The sequence below is a fragment of the Cydia splendana genome, chromosome 9 (assembly GCF_910591565.1).
Source record: "Cydia splendana chromosome 9, ilCydSple1.2, whole genome shotgun sequence".
Lineage (NCBI taxonomy): Eukaryota > Metazoa > Arthropoda > Insecta > Lepidoptera > Tortricidae > Cydia > Cydia splendana.
This window is the reverse complement of record NC_085968.1, coordinates 10797715-10817288: the sequence shown is the minus strand read 5'-3', so window position 1 is coordinate 10817288 and position 19574 is coordinate 10797715. Positions and strand designations below refer to the sequence as shown.

At 35.3% G+C, this 19574-nt stretch overlaps 1 protein-coding gene across 1 annotated transcript in view; it reads right to left on the bottom strand.

The window, feature by feature from the left end:
* LOC134793561 (ATP-binding cassette sub-family G member 8) overlaps nucleotides 1-19574 on the bottom strand; it is a 93903-nt gene that overhangs the window by 50537 nt on the left and 23792 nt on the right. The window contains exon 2 of the mRNA XM_063765172.1: nucleotides 2802-2832. The gene's annotated coding sequence lies outside the window, so the exon portion shown is untranslated. The remainder of the gene's footprint in view (nucleotides 1-2801; nucleotides 2833-19574) is intronic.

Sequence of the window (19574 nt, the reverse complement as noted above, 5' to 3'; positions counted from 1 at the left end):
CGATATCGATAAAATACGCAAGCGTGTAGGTTACTACACTATTTAAGTCTGTTATGTTGGTACTATTGTTCTTTGACAGTTCTTTGTCGTACATGTTGGTAATGATTGGATAACCAAACATACACACAGACTAATCAAATCGCTAGTATGGAAGTCCCGTCTCTTAAAACGTAGTGATTATATTCTCTTTGGTCTCAAAGCAAAATTTTGGTGCTTCTTCTTTGAAATAGCTTTGGCTCTTGACTGTAGGTTGAAAACATCAAACCAAGAATTTATCGCTCTTGTCTAAAAACTTAAAAGTCTCTAAGCAAAATTTTGGTGCTTCTTCTTTGAAATAGCTTTGGCTCTTGACTGTAGGTTGAAAACATCAAACCAAGAATTAATCGCTCTTGCCTAAAAACTTAAAAGTCTCAAAGGAAAATTTTGGTGCTTCTTCTTTGGAATTGGGTAATATTTTTGGTTTGATGAAGAGTTACTCAAGCTAAAACCGTTTTTAAGAGCGTGCAATATCTCTTGCCAAGACTTTTTTTATTGGGGCGAATAATTAATATCTTAACTCGAATCACTAAAATTAGCTTTAAAAATGTGTAAAAATAAAACTAAACAATTTTTATTCTCCTTTAAAAAATGATGATGATTTTAACTCAAGACGTATATTTTATTGGACTAAGCAATTTATTATTTTCTTTAAGCAACCGTGCGCAAGAGAGTGTTTCGTTTTGAATTAAGATATCTTTTTTATCTGTGTAGGTACACACAATACCTATTCTGTGACATTCAACAATATCAGCCTTTATCTAACCTCAATTCTAAATAGTTTTTTTATTGTTTTTACGTCTTTATTTGATACTTTGTTTAAGTTAGCACCTAATAAAATACAAAAATAATTGCATTTCTAAATTTTTTCTACGCTTACATAAACTAAGAACATGTTAAACAAATCAATAAGTAGATTAGATGCGAGAGAGTTAAACATGCTTTCAGAATCACTCTCCAACGTTTCACACTTTGCATATTCTGATTTAAATGTTCAATTTATGCCACAGACAACTCGGGTTCGTGTCTCGGCATCGGATAGCAATCGTGTTGTTCAATTTCAAATATTGTAGTCAATTGAGATGGCGAGAATAACATGGCTATTCGTGGGCGGAAACGGTAATGACGATGTTTTATTGATAAGATTGTTCTATTGGAAATCTTATCAAATGATACCAATCAAAGGCACACGCCATTCGAGAAACCATGCATTAAATATCTGTAGGAAATTGTCAAAGTGACATGGGGAGAGCCTTGCAAAGTAGGAGTACCCTATGGTAGCAATTATATTTCATTCCACAATCTGCAATATTTAGAATTTGACAGTTCGAGTTCGGCCGTGACATAGCAATTTATAAAGTATCGAAATACCACATCACCTTCGGCCACTTTCTCAAGTCAAATTGGACCTGCACCTTATGGTCACACATCACGCACGACTTGAGGAACCAATCAAGAATAGATGACTTATATATCTCAGTCAAATAAGAATTGCAAAGTATTTCAATGATTTTTCTTGGTCAACAATCAATTTTAAACGCCTTTTTTAACTGAATGTCATACGAAGCCCGCATGGAATTTTAAATATGTGCATAATAACAGATATTAATAACCGTCATATTATAAGTAGTGCTGAGCTAAAATACAGGTTGGCCAAAAAATAAGTGCATTCCCGTTGCCAGGGAGGTTTTGGACTATACTGAGCAACTTTTACTATGAGATCAACCCCGAAATCGCGAAAAAAGAATTTGGTTGTTTCATACATTTTGGCTGGTCCATTGTCTATGGGAGGGTAAAATTTGGTTTCGCGATTTCGAGGTTGGGCCCACAGTAAAAGTTGCTCAGTATAATCCCAATACCTCCCTGGCAACGGCAATGCATTTATTTTTTGGCCACCCTGTATATGTAGGTACTCGTATTTTGAATAAGTCAGGGTCTTCCTATTATATCCCATTGAGGAGTGTCTTTTCAAAAGGGCTTATTTTTGTATGGTGTTCATAGAGAAATAACCCCTTTTGAAAAGACTCTCTTCCATTGTTTTAGGTACTTTCTACAGCCATAATTTGCTACCAAGAAAGTGGAATTCCGCGTTAAAGCTAGTCCCACTTTTCTAAAATGCTGCAAATAAGCTGCCAACGTAAAGTAGGTACCTAAGAGCTTTCTCATTCAATTATGTGATTAGTATAACCACCTGTCTCATGAGATTTTGCGCCATAAGTATTGATTCAACAAAATAATGGTTTCTTTAATATGTAGCGATATAGGCCATTTTCATTTTAACTTGTACCTACTTTAAAGCACGACTTAAGTCGTGTTTCAGTGACGTCTAACCGTTACTTTCCTAACAAAACGCATGGGATTGAACAATTTTGACATTGACCGTAACGTAACACAGTTTTAAGTAAAAACGTACTTTACCTATACCGTCAAGAGGAGAATTGATTTAGCAGTTGAGTCATGAGTTTCAGAAAAAATAAATATAAACTTAAATTTAGATAACCATCCTTATAGGAGATCAACCTTGTGGAAGATATTGTTAAACTTACTTATACGATAATACCGATTTATTTTTCACATCAACTTTTTCCAAGTGGATGGAACAAAGAACAAAGCTGCTGTCATAACAAATTTATTTATTAAAGGCTGGGTGCCTTATTCCCTAAATCACCCGAATGTACAGTACACGTTGATATCATTGCACTTAATCGTACGAGACAGGTGCAGCGCCATAATGATACGGTCACGTAGTGTAAATTTCAAATTACCTGAAGCCGGTCGTTGCAGATCGTGAGTTTCCTGTAACAACAATTACAGAGTTAGGTTAGGTTAGTTTGAATGAAAATAATACTTTTAGTTTGTTTTTCGATAAATTAGGATGTTTTCAAAATTTGTTTCATTATTTTATCTATAAATTCGGATGTAGACGCCTGATGGTGTACAAAACTTCTCTTGACAACATGTTGCAGGTTGTATCACAAAATTCTTAATTATAATTTTGCGTTGATTAGGGCTGTTATGAATTAATCTGTAACATCAAAATCTAAAGTCACATTCACAATAGGTTCGGTCGCACCGGGGCTTAAGACATTGATGTAGCTAAAGTTCCGATGTCTATTATCTATGTGACAAACGCCATACTCCCAAGCAGTGTACTAACACCGTCTTTTATTTTTGTGAAAGCTACCTATAATAATAATAACACTTAACATTCGCAACGCTCTTGAACCCGCGTCTTCTCGATTATCTACGTACGAGCCAATTCCACGCATGCTGCCACAAATTACCCCCCACCATCAAACAAGATTGGAACCTAATCGAAAAACCATAAGGTTACAAATTGAATGGGATTAAACGTGGAACACATAAGAAGAAAGCTGTTACGTTGGGCTGAACGTAGTACTGTCGCAATGATGAAAGCATTACGTGACATCTGATGGCTTAACAGGCGAAAATGCAGACGTGCGTGATAGACAGTTTTAGGCAGTTTCGAAGTACCCAACCCAACCTAAGTCCCTTCCCGTCTTATTTCCGATACGCTTACCCGAAAACCCCTTGTATGTATGTAAGTAATAGCTTGGTTCTTTGACAAATGGGCTACCTGATAAAAACAGCATATAGGCATCCCTTTCATTTATGAAACACTTGTACTTAGATAATTACGACATTCCTTGAGCCTGACCTTGTAGCCTTAGTCAAATCTAAAAATATTTTTTAACATCAGATTAGCAATCACCAAGGCCCAATGTATGAAATAAACTAATTATTTAAATAGTTTTCTCATTTTTCGTTTATTTACCCAAAAGTTTTAAGAACAATTATTTTGTTTCTCCCAAAAACTGCCTACGTTGGGACCGCCTTATATAAACTGGCGTAACTAACTTTTCCTGTTACTTTTCCAGTCTTAAAAAACCTTCAGATTAGTATCACGTCAGTATCAGATTAAGCAATAGACGGTCACGTTCATCAAATAGAATTATCGTGAACGAGGCACAATTATACCCAGATGATTAGCGCAAAGCAGGACAAATCTTAGCCACCAGCGAACAAAGACAAACAATTGTAATCTTTATGTCGTTGCAGTACGAACTTCGTCATATCTTGGATAATCTGGCATATCTTGTAGCGGTAGTAGTTGAGAAATATAACGGACAATCGGGACCGAGATGACCGTGTTAGCTGTTTGTGTTTTGTTTTGTGTTCAACGTGGTCTTGGTGGTTCAGCTGTTTAATGGGAAGGAATGTTATGATTACACATCGGTAACTCGTGGCATTTAGGTAGCACTTAAAAGATTAGTGATGAGCACACATCGGTAACTCGTGGCACTTGACAGTTTCTAACAGACTAGTGATGTGACAATGTTCTTCCTATACGAGTCGAGAAAAAGAAACCACTAAAAAAAGGAATTAATTAAACTAATTTTTTAAGTGCTACCTAACTGCCACGAGTTACCGATGTGTAGTTATGATTATATGTATATCTACTTACATACTTACAAATAATGATGCCTCTTTAACAGAGAGATAATACCTATCTCGGAATACAGATTTCTAGGTCCATTAACATATGATTATACATACCTACTTATAAGTTATACCTACATAATGTTTGCTTAATAGTATTGAATTGGCTATAAGTTAGAATGTTCCTTTGATCGAATAACATTTCCTTATTTAACCCCCTAAAAGAGCTACGGTACCCACTACTGCACTGTTTTGTATTGATACTATTTATGGTAGGTACACTTGACTCAAACATTTACATTGTTTCAAAGCATAGATATCCATGACATTTGTTTCTATGTACCTATTAGGTGAGGTTGGAATTGGAGCACCGTAAATGGCCAGTGTGCTACTATTAGCATTAGCACTGTTGTGCATTCGTAATAAAATTATTAAATTTCTTAATATGGCACGTGCGTAGTACCGAGAATTTAAACTACATTCCGATATTATGATATGTCGTAGATTGTGAAATTAGCACCGCCACGCCACGCCACAACGTTAAAACTATGCTAAGCATGAATGGCATTGATACACCTGAATACACTGCTCCGGTATTTACCAGCAGGTCAAACAGAACCCTTTGGGTCGAATTGTAGGGCCCCAAACATAGAGGTTATCTAAGGTAAACGTACTGGTGCTCGACGCGGTCCCAGTACACGTCATATTGAAACTTAAGTCATTGTCAATAGAGGTGACAGCAGGGTGTCAACTATTGGGCATTAGCATGTCGAGCACTAGTACGTTTACCTTATACTTTATTTACATATTTGTACTTTTAAAAAACATATTTTTAGTTTGATACTCAGATATTTCGACGCCGTGAGCGCTTCTGGATTAATAAATGGAAAAGGAACACATGGGGTGAATACGATTGTGTGGAACTGGAACATATTGTAGACATATCTACGAGTAGAATTTGTAAGCAATGTTTCGATTCCTAGTAAATATATCAAAGGCAATACATGACCAGCTAGGGTAGATGAAAAAGTATTTAGATAGAGGTAGAATTTAATATAGATAAGAGTTTAATATTTAGGGTCAAACTTGACTGCAGCGCAGCACACACTATAACGTCTTAACATCTATAACCTCTCGCGTCCAATGATGGTCCTTATGACAGTTCCTTAAAGTCTCTTTTGCTTTGACTTAATTAAAAAAAATAGAGGTATACGAGTAGGTAAGGTACATTACCTATTACATTTGATTAGGTAGGTACTCAAATAATTGTAATCAGGTTTACTTGGCACTGATTCCTAGTAATGAAAAGAAGTTCACCGTGGCACGATCCAATAATAAAACAATTGCAAACATGACAAATCGCCTAACGAGACTCCACCATTGCAGTTAATCATCTCATTGACTAACTGATCCCACGATACTGCATTTAGTTATTGTTTCTTGCTACATAGCCTACATACCAGATGGACAAGTAATTTGGTTTCGCAATCGACTTCGTTGTCATTGCTGCTATGTGATTTATAGTGTCGGATTCTGAGCGAATACCTATGATGTATATCGTTATGAAATGTTACATGCTTAGACACCTAACGAAACCTCATTAGTCATTACGTATCTACTTCTAAGTATTATCGATAATTAACATTTGTACCTAGGGCTAGGTTTATTATGGTTGCATTTATCAAAAGTCAAAAACGACAACATAAAATACGTACAGTAAGTACTTATACGGTGTATACGTTACTTTCTGACGCCATTCGATAAACGCTCTATTTTGTCGTTATCGACGTGTTGCGACTATAATTATATACTTAGGTACTCCAGCGAAGCTCACTGGAAAGCTATTTTTCTACGCGACGGCGTTATTGTCATCAAAAAACAAAATCTCACATTAAATCTAACATTGCTTTATTAAGGTAACGGAGAGGTAATTTATTTATTTGAACACATAAGTAAGTACCTACCTATTAGCTAGTTTGTTAGTGCGCGACACCTTGCATTTTGTGACTATGCGCTGAAACTTGGCACAGTTGATTCTTAGCTGGTCATGAGCAGATACAGACCGGGAGACCTCGAGAGCCACGTCTCATTTAGTGGGGGGAGGGGGGGAAGTTCGACGCCGCCGCGCTTCACTTGGAGTAACATTTCTCTAAAACTGTACCTATTAGGGCATGTGATATATCATTTTCGGATAAATTAAGGATGAGGAATTTTTTTTTGGAACCAAAACAATGCACTTTCTAACAAAAAAAAACATAAAGTAGAAAAGACAAAAAAACGTATCTTGGGTTTTTTCATAATTACCAATTTTTTTTTAAAGTGTAGTAGGAATCTGAAAACAAAAAATATAGTTGTAAAGCTACACTTATTACGTTTAAGAAAATATATAGTTTATTATACAAAACTGTTGTTACATGGGAGATAAAAAATAATATTAAGCGTGGGCCAGAGTGATCTCAATACAAAATATTATTAATGTGGGAAAGTTACTTATAATTTGTTCTACAATCGTTTATTTTTTTAGTTTTTCGTAAATAACTCGTAAACGGTAGCCCACAGCAAAAAAATATCTTTTACGTAAATAATCTGTTTCAGATTTCTTATAAAATAATTACTACTTTTTTTCGCTACCATCAATATTAAAAAAAATATTGAAGGGAGAAAATAAATACTAAGGTCCCATTTTTTAGTCATTCGTAAATAACTCGTAAAGAGATGTTAGTTTAGAAGAAATGTTACAACAGCTATCTGATGAAAGTGCCAAGGTAGGTCTCTCAATGAACACCTCCAAAACAAAGGTGATGACAAACTCAACTAGAGTAGATATTAAAGTAAATAATGGACAAATACAGTATGTGAATGAATACATATATCTAGGTCAACTAATAGCCCCAGAAGATACGATGCAAAAAGAAATAAACAGAAGGATTACAAATAGCTGGAAACGATTCTGGTCTTTGAGCGAAATTATGAAGGACAAAGACATGCCCATCAAAGAGAAAAGGAAGGTATTTGATACGTGTATCCTCCCATGCTTATCGTATGGATGTCAAACATGGGCACTGACCGAACAACAACTAAATAAAATAAAAGTGTGTCAAAACGGAATGGAGAGAAGTGTTCTAGGAGTAAAACGCAGAGATAAGATTAGTCTACAAATTATAAAGAATAAAACTAAATTCAAAAACATCCAATATGTTTACAAACGATTAAAATGGAGATGGACAGGGCATATGTTAAGGGAAAGAACAGAAAAGTGGACAAAAATAATAACGGAATGGTACCCGAGGGACGGGACAAGAAAAGAAGGAGGACAATTTAAACGTTGGGAAGACGACATAAGAAAGATAGCTGGCCCTACATGGAGACGAGCTGCAAAAGACAGGATTAAATGGAAAGGTTTAGAGGAGGCCTATGTCGAAAGACAAGCTGTAAAAAGGAAGAAGCGAAAACCGGTTGCCGATTCACTTAGTTAAGGAATTAGATATATAATATATAGTGTAGTATAAAAGAAACATAGTGCAACTTAATACTTATATTATTATTATGTTACACAGCAATAAAGGCTTATTTTATTTTATTTATTTATTTTTAACTCGTAAAGGATGGCCAATAGCAAAAAATATTTTAACACATGAATAATTAGCATAAAATTTCCTACAAAAAAGGTTATTCAAACTTTTTCGCTAGGATCAATATTTAAAAAGGGGACCTTAGAATTTATTTTCTCTCTTTAATATCGTTTTTAATATTGATCCTAGCGAAAAAGTTTGAATGACCTTTTTTGTAGGAAATTTTATGTAAATTATTCATGTACTAAAAAATTTTTTGCTATTGGCCATCGTTTACGAGTTATTTACGAATGATTAAAAAAGGGGACCTAAGTATTTATTTTCTCCCTTCAATATTTCTTTTAATATTGATGGTAGCGAAAAACAGTAGTACTTATTTTATAAGAAATCTGAAACAGATTATTTACGTAAAAGATAATTTTTTGCTGTGGGCTACCGTTTACGAGTTATTTAAGAAAAACAAGAAAAATAAACGATTGTAGAACAAATTATAAGTAACTTTCCCACATTCATAATATTTTGTATTGAGATAACTCTGACCCACGCTTAATATTATTGTTTATCTCCCATTTATCAACAGTTTTGTATATTAAACTATATATTTTCTTAAACGTAATAAGCGTAGCTTTACGAATGTATTTTTTGTTTTCAGATTCCTGCTACACTTTAAAAAAAAATTGGTAATTATGACAAAATCAAAAATACGTTTTTTAGTCTTTTCTACTTTATGATTTTTTTTTGTTTGAAAGTGCATTGTTTTTGTTCCAAAACTAGATTCCTCATCCTTAATTTATCCGAAAATGATATATTACATGCCCTAATAGGTATAGTTTTAGAGAAATGTTGCTCCAAGTGAAGCGCGGCAGCGTCGAACTTTCCCCCTCCCCCCCCACTAAATGAGAGGTGGCTCTCGACGGCTCCCGGTCTGTATCTGCTCAAGACCAGCTAACAATCAACTGTGCCAAGTTTCAGCGCATAGTCTCAAAGTGCAAGGTCCCCATACAACGGTGTGCAGTAACAAACCAGCTATATATTGCGCTAATGAAAACTCTAACGTAGGTACAAGAACTACTACGAGAATGTAATTTATGTGTCGAAATTTGAGCCAGCTTATAGCTATAGGTGCTTTCTTAAGTAATTACGCAGTAGAATTCCTTTAAAGATAATATTTGGCCTTCATATCATACTCGTATGCAGACAATGTAGGTATACTTACTTGCTTTAGTTTCACACATATTAAATTTTCCCCGCTTTCCAGCGTACCGCATACAATTTGCCGTAAATCTGGTTAATATCGTAATGGAAAGATTGCAAAGTATGCATGTACGTAACCTAGTATTACCGACACGCACTACACTAACACATGATAATTATCGGAAGCCAATCTGTAACGAAATTATCGGTAACTACTTTAGAATGTAGCATTTACTTAATTAATGTTTTAAGTATTAATAATGTTTACAAAGGTCAGTAACAACTGATATTAGTTTTATTTTAATTAGGTAGGTACCTATATCTACACTATATTTATTTATTTATTTATTATGTACACTATAACCTATATAGATAATATAGACTGTGTTTGTTTACTCACGATCTTAATCTATTGAAATATTTGACATCAAAAAACGACGACTTTTTAAAAATATAATTCATGTGTGTACCCACTTAGCAAACACAATACAATACTTAAGTACATAAAGTATCTATTTACATATACCTATGTAGGTAAATAACAAACCGTTTCTTTTGAATTGGCCGCAGGTACCGCAGCTTTTCGAATAAAAACACATGTTTAATCAATCCCATTCATTATAATAATGTGATATAATAATGCACAATTAAAATTGGCTTTTTTCCAGCAGTGTATGTGGGTCAAGAGTATACTCGTTTTGAGCAACGCGTTGCATTGCTTTGTCTCGTAATTTTATGGACGCTTTGCTTGATTTTGGTATTGCTACTGACAGTGTAAGATTTGACTCAGAGATAAAACATACAAGTATGCATAACTTTGTATTTATTTAACGCAAACCGTACATAATAAGGCAACTTTTATACTCATGGTTGACAAAAATTTGACCCGGCGGCTTCGCATGGGCAAATGTTACCAAAAATCACTCTACTTGACTCTATTTATAGGTAAAAATCGCATGAAAATTCCGTTCAGTATCTAGTTTTTGAGTTTATCGCGAACATACAGACAGACAGACGATCGCAATTTATCGAACAACTTTGACTTATAACATTGTAAAAAAAAATTAGAACTTTTTACCGATTGTTTCATAATAACTCGTTGCTCATGAATGAACGGTAGTAAATGATCTAAGTAAATAAACGAAACGCCCACTTCTTTCTAGCAAACAGTGGGATTTCGTACGAGGATATCTGCATAAAAGCGATAGTTATCGAAGCCGGTGAAGCGTGGAAACAAACATAAACACATTTAGGTTTGCATAATGTTTACGAGCAATATAAATAACTACTAGGTAGGTATCTTATCTTTGTTCAGTATTTCTTGCACAAAAAGTTGAAATATTATTATTCACACCACTTGTTTCTTTACTTAAAATTTTATTGTCCATTATGAATTATTACAGTTGAAGATACAATAAATAGCTACCTTATTTATTTCGTAGACATTAACTTTTAAAGATAGAGGTTAGAAATAGCTTACTATACTCTGTATCTTTAGGTATTTAAATAAAAGTTAACAAAATCTACCCTCAAATGGGGAGCCACGTAAGAGTTAAGCCAGTTGAGGGTAGATGAAAACATTACATGATCAAATAATGTAGGTTAAGGCAGGTTGTTCAGTGACAGATCCAGGAGGTTTTGTATTTGGTTGGTTAAAACCAATAAATGTTATACTTCCCGAAAATTTAAAAATTGGTTGCATCTATTCAGCACCGCGTATTATATTCAGTAGGTATACTTACCCCTTTCGTAGGAGACCGAAAAGTTTCTTCAACGTGTTAATTATTAAAGTATTTCGCTCAGTATCCGTTTAGCATAGTTTGTAACACATTCTAATCAAGCTGTTTGCACAAACTAAGACAAACGTTACTGACCTACCTGGTACAGCTATTTGATTAGCTGTTCGTAAGCTGCGGGAGCGACGTAAAGAGGCCAACGTATTTTACAGCGTCTGATAACGTTCACATTTATACCTACTTGCGTTGAGGCTGGATTATTAAATTTATGAGGCGCTTTTGATCACTAAATATGGCTTTACGGTTTGATCCTAGTAAATAACGTATACAAATAACTGAATCTTATCGATATCTTAAATATTTTACAAAGACTTCGTTTCGTGTCTTCGTTCGCTACGAATCTTATATGCTGCATAAGTGCATAACCATTTTTGGAATAAATTCCATTCTTAAATGTCCATGCAATTTTGGAGCGCACTGTACATAGGCGTGTACATACATATACCTACATGTAAATCATATACCGTAAAATGGGGTGAGTAGGGACGAAATCGAAGTTCAAACCTGGATAAAAGTTTATTTTTATATGTGGCACATTGATTTATGTATATACTTACAAAAAAAGTGTTCCGGATGAATGAATTTTAGTTTGTCAATGATAATTTGTTGTTTTATTTCATAACTTTAGAGATAAACACGAAATAGTAGGAAATCCCAGCTCACCCCGTAGTTGGGGTGACGAGGGATTTCCTACTTAGGTGAGTATTGAAAATTGTTGGATCGTTACTTTGGGATTATGAACATTATAATAGCTTGATTTGTTATTAGAATACATATATAATTTACGTAGCAGTAACCTGTAAAAACCGACTCACCCCTCTGTCATTCCTCTTCACCCCATTCATAACCCAACTGCCCTCGTAATCCCTACTCACCTCATTTTACGGTATCACGTACGGTGCTCTCAAATCCATAATATATTTAATTCGGTGACTTAATCTATTCTTTTTAGCTCTAAATCATTCTCCGATGACTTGATGACACAATTACCGTGACCGCGTGTGACCCGCCATCATACAATTGATAATTCATCTTTCTCACGAGTCTGCTTGGCAAATTAGTTTATTTTACGTATACCTAACTGTTATCGCCATGGTATGGACGCCAAATGAATCAGGCGGCTTAGCACGGTCGCGTTTTTAATTTTTATCCCTTGTCACCATGCCTGTCACGTTCTAACAAGTATGTAAGTGCGAAAGGGACGCGCATAGTGATAGTCGATAAAAATGGAACCGTGCTGAGCCCGCAGGACACTAAAATTTGGAATTAATTATTGTATTTTCTTTAATTATTGTATTTTTTCTGTAATTATTCACACATGCAAAATTAGAAAATAACATTATTGTTGTCTGTCTCATTAAAATTCAACAGACTCGTTTTCAAAGCAAAAAACTTAACGTTAAAATCTAAGCACATAGGTATCTAATAAATATTACAAAATTCCCTTAAGTAATAAGTACCTTTTGTTTTCAAATTTACCTTAAGTACCTATTTAAAACGGCAAGTTTTTTTTGAGCGGGAAAGCGGACCCTGGCGCTAGGCCGGGAAAACGCTAGGTTGAATAAGTTTTTGGCAAAAATTTCATTTTTGGTACAAGCTTTTATCGCTGACTGTACTTTTCTTACGACAAACAACTAATACTCGTCGAACCAATTATAAAAACCCCTAACACAATTAGGTTGCGTTGTTTTATCCCAGAGTTCCTATGGCCACCTCCCGTCTCCATCATCAGATCAGGTCGACAGTACCATATTATTGTATTGCCATCAGAACTACATACAGCTGCCAATTTTCATGACGTTACGATCCTTGGAAGATGGTTAAATTAGTTACCTTAGATTCCATTACATCGACCTAATAAAAGCTTGTTAAGGCCACCTCCTGTCTCCATCATCATATCAGCTCGATAGTACCATAATATTGCATTGTCATCCGATTTATGCATGCAAAATTTCAGCTCAATCGGAAACCGGGAAGTGGATCAAATTTAACTTGCAAGATTTGATTACATAGTTAGTTACATACAGGTCGACCTAATAAAAGCTTGTTAAAAAGAAGAAGAAAACATGTTTTATCCGATTTCCACTCACTGTCAAACAAAAAGTTGCAAATAACCTTAAAATAGGCCGCCTGTAAAGGACTGTTTACAATGTTCGCTTTTGTTTACCGCAAACTTTTTCAAACAAGCTTATCGCTCGTTTTCTTGTCAACATCGTTATCGCACTGGCTGTATGCATGCGCATAGTGCACATCCTGTTTAGTTGGGTTTGAAAGCAAAGATGAGAAATTAAGGCGCAAAAAAGGGCCGAGTGGTTCAGGCCGTTCAGGCTTGCGTGAGTTCAAGTCTAGTCTCGTAGGTACTAATTAGTTTCCACGCTAATGTACAGAACAACGTTATTGTAACTTATTGGCAGAACTAAATACGGAAAAATATTTTGAATTTGAATTCATTAAGACTGCAGTCGTGGCTATTGAGAGAGCACACTAGCGTCTTTTGAGCGTCGGCGTCTAGTCAGCGCTATGGAAAATGGCGTGGCTGCGCAGTTGCGCCAACGATGCGTCCAGAAGCAGCCATAGAGTTGACTATAGATGCTGACGCTCGGGACACGCTAGTGTGGGGTGGCCCTAAGACAGACGGTTGTAACGAACAGCGCCTACGCCAAATTGTATGTTTACATAGTCAAACGAAGGGCACGTTTAGAATGCAAATAGGAAAAGGCTAATATGTGGGAGAACCATTGTTACAACGCTGTGATGATATTGGATGAGCATCCGGTTGGCATTGAGCGAAAGGTTGAGAGCCGCGAGAAGTGACACAGTTGCCGTGGGAGAGTTGCATCAAGCTGTGATAATGGAGCGACGTGAATGGAGATTTAATTCATTTGAATATAAATACTGCATTTATATATTTACTTAACTATATATAGCTCTACTACCTACTTATCTCAGGCGGTTGGTAAAGAAGTTGCGCGGTGATATTCTAGGAGAAGGTAATAGTTCAGTTTTGGGGATAAAAGTAATTGATAAGGTAATATTTTACATACTTAACATAATACAAATCAGGTTCATACAGCCAAACCTGAAATTAGTCCTTAGCAGACCATAATACAGACAGACAGTTAACAGTCTTTTTTACAAGCTTGTAACTTGCCCTAAGTTTATTAGTTAGTTGGTTAGTGAATGCAGGTCAAATCTTGGAAGCTATATTTGACTCACTTCCCGATTTCCAATTGCGCTGAAATTTTGCATGAATATGTAAATCAAAAGACAAAGCAATATTAGGTAGGTACTCCAATCCAGTCAGCGAGATTTTATTTATATCAAAAATTAAAGTTTTGCAATAAACTTATTATGATTTGATCCAGTCAGAAACAATGGAGTACATGAGTATCTTGATAAGGAGTATTACGTAGATATATTTTTGCTTAAGACACCGAGTAAGAAAACTGCAGTAATTGGGTAAAGAGGCCTAGAAATAAATAAAAATATTGAAAAACCATGTCAAAAAAGTTATCACAAAACCGCGATCGCTACTTAATTCGTCACGCAACCACAAAATTAAAAGGTTAACCGCCCGTTATATTACGGTAACTGTTTCTTAAATACTTATTTAGTTTTGGATTATAATAGCGGTCTATTATGTATGCAAACTATGCCAGTTGGCTATCTGACGGGCAGGCGCCATATAACGTGTGAAAAAACTTGCGATAGTGTCTTGATTATGGTATACACATGTCTGTTACTATAGCTATAGCCCACAGCTTACCTACCTACCTATATATGTGGAAATCAATTTCGAGACCTGTCAAGTTACTATATTTTCTGTCAGTTATTTAAATGACAGGTGGGTAACAATAGAAACGTTTTGTGGTGGGTTTTACGGCAGGCTACATAATATATCCTGATTCAGCCGCATAAAATGAGTTGAATGTCATAATCGCGGCAGTAATGCGTCGGCGAACGTCATTCATTATCATTATCAAGCAAATTGACAGATACAGCTGCCGCAGCAGGAACAGCAATGCAGCATGCAGCAGCTGCTGTTGCCATCAGAATGTGACCTTTAATAAGTTGTTTTGTTCTCAACTATATTTTAATAACTCGTTGTGGTCCGAGTGCATTCCATTCCACCCTAATAATAATTTTAGTATTAACGCTCGTTCATGTCTTTTGTCCCAGAATTAAACACTGATTTTTTTACAACATTCTTTCTTCAAACTAGTTCATTTATTGGTACACGGGAAAACAACTATGTACACCTGTTTCAATGCATTTATTACGCGCACACCGCTTGAAATAGATATCGTTGATGTAGGTAACTAGATCAATTTTGGTATGAAGATAATATGGACTCTGAGAAGGGCTTTTTTCTTCAGGAAGATGAGCATGAAATCCAACTATGTAGACGAAGACTCGACAAAAAGCAAAGTAGTTTTAAATAGTACTAATAAACCCGATATCATCCAACCTAGCGATAATTAACCTATCAACCATTAAACACAAAACGTACCCCATTAAAATAAACTTCTCATCAATTATCATGAGCTACTTATGCGTAATACGCAGTTCAAGTTTCCGAAGCGCTCACCATCACCACAGACCAACAATTTGCAACAACCATCCTATAATCTGCTGGTTGGCAACATGTAATCCTTGCCATGTGGAGTGCGACAGCGGCGAAACGGTTACCGTAACCGTTCGACCGCTCATTGGTAACGGGAGAGTTTAGATTACTATTTTTGTTTATGGTACAGTTTTAATCGCATGCCTGTACAAGTCGGCATTATGTAAAAAGTTCATGCTTTTCGGCTTGTTTACATTAGGAAGATATACTGTGAGAGTATTCTTGGTGTAATATTTATTTGAAAAAGGATTTTTAGTTTGTAATCAGGGCCTTGAAGAGGGATTGAATCGGGTATATATTGGGTACGTATTACTACGTAATCGTATAGGTAGAAAGAATGAAATCTAACTCATTTCGCGAATTGACGTCGATATTAATAATGGCGTACTCCGGGCTAAAAATGTCCTTCAATCCCTAGATAAGTGGTGCCTGTGAAATTTAACTAATTCAAAAACAAAGTACACCTTACATAGTGATACAATAACTTCAGAAAGTAAGAGAGCACACAATAAGGTTAGAGTGTCATTCGAAAGTCGAAGATACCTCATCGGGCAGATTGCACAGCACGTAATAATTCTTATAATTCTTATTTAATCTATGGCTCGGGTGAGAGTCACATATGTAACCTTAAGACGAAACGGGAGCTGAGCTAAAAGTCAATTTTGAGATTTCAAGCTGAATATACCCGTCGCTCTGACGGGGCGTGAGAGACTGTATTTGTGTGTGTAATGTACGCACACAGATGCGTACGCTTGCACCCGCGCGCGCCTCATTGCCGACAATTTGCAATGTTATTTTTCGTGCGTTACTGCCACGAGGCGTTCACTTATTACTTACTGTGTTGCGATTGAATTTTTTGACCCGGCTTACGTTTACGGAACTCGATAATCTTTCTACTACTGTGACTTGGCTTTGTTTACTTGACTTTGCTGATCAGCTTATTGTTTTGGACTCCGTGAGTTGTGGTTACCTATTGGACCGCACGCAATTCATCTACCTTTATTCAAGTAATTAAGCGTAATTAGCCGAAACCTTTATAAGAGTGTAATTCATAAGAAGTACATAAGATATAATTTATGTACTGGTTTGCTGTTAGCTTTTAATTGTATCACTTTACATATATGTTACTCAAATAACTAACACGGTTACACTGTTGTAAGAACATTATTTTTCAGGTAGGCCTTATTATACCTACTATAGGCCTTATTACCTCCTAGTACCTTAGTAGTACAAGTACTACTACGGAAATTGATTCAAAGACTCAAGACTGACTTAAGTGGCAGTAGGGTGTAGGGTTTTTTCTAGGCTTAATGAGTTCGCTGAAGCTTATTTTTTATACTTAGCGCACAGAACCACTAGTTTAACAGTATCAGCTCTAACCACATGTCACCATTTTGTCCTTTACGTAACAAGCTCAGGGGCCCAGAATATCCGATGTACCTATCAAATCAAGGTTCTGTACCAAATAAGGCCCGGTTATTATAGTTCGTTATTTTTTAGCATTAGAAAGAAGGTAAACAATCATGACGTGTCTTTTTATTAATAATTATTGAAAAACGCTTTCAAAAATTAGTTTATATTACTTATGAAAGCAAAAGAATATAAAAAAGTATATGATTAATACATACATACATACATACATACAATCACGCCTATTTCCCGGAGGGGTAGGCAGAGACCACGGATTTCCACTTGCTACGATCCTGACATACCACTTTCGCTTCCTTCACATTCATAACATTCCTCATACACGCTCGCCGGTTTAGGGTGCTCTTGCTCATTAATATGATTTATAATTCTAACATATTTGCTATGACTTATTTTTCAATGGTAATTTTTAATAAGACATGTCAAAATCTGTTACCTTAATGCAAAAACTAGGGTTCCGTACATAAGTCCGACTCACGCTTGACTGCACATTTCTAATAGGTTTTCCTGTCATCTATAGGTAAAGAACTATTTTGTGTATTTTTCAATATTTTAGACCCAGTAGTTTCGGAGATAAAAGGGGGTGAATGGTAATTTTTTGGCTGTTTTCTTAAATAACTTCGAACCTATGTATTTTAAAATTATAAAAAAAACATTTCCATCTTTAGGTCACTAATTTACATATGTGTACCAAATTTCAACTTAATTGGTCCAGTAGTTTCCGAGAAAATAGGCTGTGACAGACGGACAGACAGACAGACGCACGAGTGATCCTATAAGGGTTCCGTTTTTTCCTTTTGAGGTACGGAACCCTAAAAACGAACTTTAAGCGTGCTAACTTTCAAAATTTCATTTTTTATAAGATAATATAAGTAGATGGGCAAAAATTTTGCGTCCATGTCCACCAGTGAGTAAGTGATTGAGATACCTAAACATTTAACTTTATAATGTAAAATGATATAATTTACTAACCTACTCGTTTAATTTCAGGTAGGTTGAATAAGGAACCAAGTAACCATGGGGAGGAGCAGTATTTACTAACATTTTCTTTTTGGGTCTTCAGAGTGTATCGTTTCCTTTTTTTTGCACATATTACACTTAAATATATATTCTCTGTGTAAACCCTTACGTCTTTCAATGACAAAGGCAAGATCAGCAAATGTACAATTTGTATGATCGTGCCTGATATTTGAGATCACAGAAAATAAATATTTTAAATCCACTATTCTGCGACCTTCTAAAATTTTGTTTTATCATGATTCATGATCAAAAAGCTCGGATTCAATAGTCATATCAAACGTCGATTATGCAGTTGATGATGAGCTTGCATTTTCTACCATTGGTGCTGCAAATGCATCAACCGGTGGCGATAAACTTTGCCCTCTTGTAAAACAAATTACTATTGTGATTGTGTCCAGCAAAAGGCCAAAATTCGGTTTACTTTCCTGTTTAAAATATTACTAATTTATTTATATTTCAGATTAGGTACATAGGTAACTGTCTGAATGTTACAATGCCAGCTGGCAAATTCTATCACATTTGTTTGTTTGGTAGTCATGGTAATATTCACTTACATTGATATCCTTATTAAGATCTGTATCTTATTATCCAGACCTTAAAATATTGCCACCGTTGCCCTTTAAAAAAATACTGTTTAAATAATTGGCTACTCAAACAATGCTTCTATAGTATAAATAATGACTACACAAAAATGGGTAGTATTGTATATAATGCACGAAATAAGGCCCGATTCTTAAGCGGGTTTAAATTTTGAGGCCATGTCCGCTAATACTATAGACAAAATATCAAGTTTAATAAACACAAAAAAAAAACATTGATGGGCCTTATTTTATAATTTCGGCCTTACTTTGTAATTTAAAGTAGAGTTAGGCCAAGAAAAATCTATAGCGATTTTGATAGAACACGCAGTGCAAGTATTATTTCAAACGTCGCTTCTATGAAATTATGACATATAAATAACACTTGCACTGCGTGTGCTATCAAAATTGCTGTAGACTTTTCTTGGTCTGACTCTAAAATATTCTTTATTACACCACAAACATAAAAACAAAGAACCCCGCACAAAATGATCGGTAATAGCCGTTCGGACGATTTGGCTGAAATTTTGTGAAAATATAGCCTCTAATACTCTGATCAACTATGTGAAGTTGCAAAATTAATTAATGACTAATTTTTAAAATATGACTATTTTTATGTTGAATATTTTTTACTTACATAAAATTCTTATTAGTTAACGTACAATGTAGCAACCTGGCTTATTATTATTTACGTGGCAATATCGAGATAAAAACATCATTCGAAGGTTCAAACTATCTTCACACCGAATTTCGTCCGGCTCCGTCCTAGTGTGAGCATGGATAACTAACAAACTCGTAGGTATGTAGCTACATTACGGTGCTAATCTGTACTAGTTACAATTAATTGATATCTGATTGGTTTTAC